We start from the raw sequence: 860 nt of genomic DNA, 5'->3' as shown, positions 1-860 counted from the left end.
ATTATTTTCGAAAACTTCTCTCTCTCTCATCTTCTTCTATTTATTTATTTACTTACTAACACTTCTCTTCATCCCATATCTCTGCTCTCCTCACCCTTGTGTTTGGATTCTCCTCCCTTCTCTTTCCTTACATTACATTCTTTTCTTCTTCTACTCACACAAAGGAATCTCTATACTGTGACATAGAGGATTCCATATTTTCTTTGTTATTCCCTTCTTTGTCATATGAGCAGGAGCAAGGACAAGAACATTCTTGTTGAAGCAAATCCTGAACCTGAAAGGACTCTGAAGAGGAAACTAAGAGAAGCTAAAATACAACAATCCAGAGACAACCTTACAGGAATTTTCGAACAGGAAGAGGAGATGGCAGCCGAAAATAATAATGCAAGGAGGATGCTTGGTGACTTTACTGCACCTAATTCCAATTTACATGGAAGAAGCATCTCCATCCCTACCATTGGAGCAAACAATTTTGAGCTTAAACCTCAATTAGTTTCTCTGATGCAACAAAACTGCAAATTTCATGGACTTCCATCTGAAGATCCCTATCAGTTCTTAACTAAATTCTTGCAGATATGTGACATTGTTAAGACTAATGGAGTAGATCCTGAAGTCTACAGGCTCATGCTTTTCCCATTTGCTGTAAGAGAAAGAGCTAGAATATGGTTGGACTCTCAACCTAAGGATAGCCTGAACTCTTGGGATAAGCTGGTTAAGGCTTTCTTAGCCAAGTTCTTTCCACCTCAAAAGCTGAGTAAGCTTAGAGTGGATGTTCAAACCTTCAGACAGAAAGAAGGTGAATCCCTCTATGAAGCTTGGGAGAGATACAAGGAACTGACCAAAAAGTGTCCTTCTGACTT

At 39.1% G+C, this 860-nt stretch overlaps 1 non-coding gene across 1 annotated transcript; it reads right to left on the bottom strand.

Annotated features, from left to right (window-relative positions):
• Positions 1-756: 756 nt before the first annotated feature.
• On the bottom strand, positions 757-860 carry LOC148548507 (small nucleolar RNA R71). Its single transcript, XR_015898676.1, has one exon. It is a non-coding gene; the product is annotated as a small nucleolar RNA R71 (small nucleolar RNA).

This window comes from Arachis ipaensis, chromosome B8 (assembly GCF_059453495.1).
Source record: "Arachis ipaensis isolate K30076 ecotype BB chromosome B8, ASM5945349v1, whole genome shotgun sequence".
In the NCBI taxonomy this organism is placed as follows: Eukaryota; Viridiplantae; Streptophyta; class Magnoliopsida; order Fabales; family Fabaceae; genus Arachis; species Arachis ipaensis.
The sequence above is the reverse complement of the archived record's forward strand: the minus strand, read 5'-3'. Positions and strand labels throughout refer to the sequence as shown.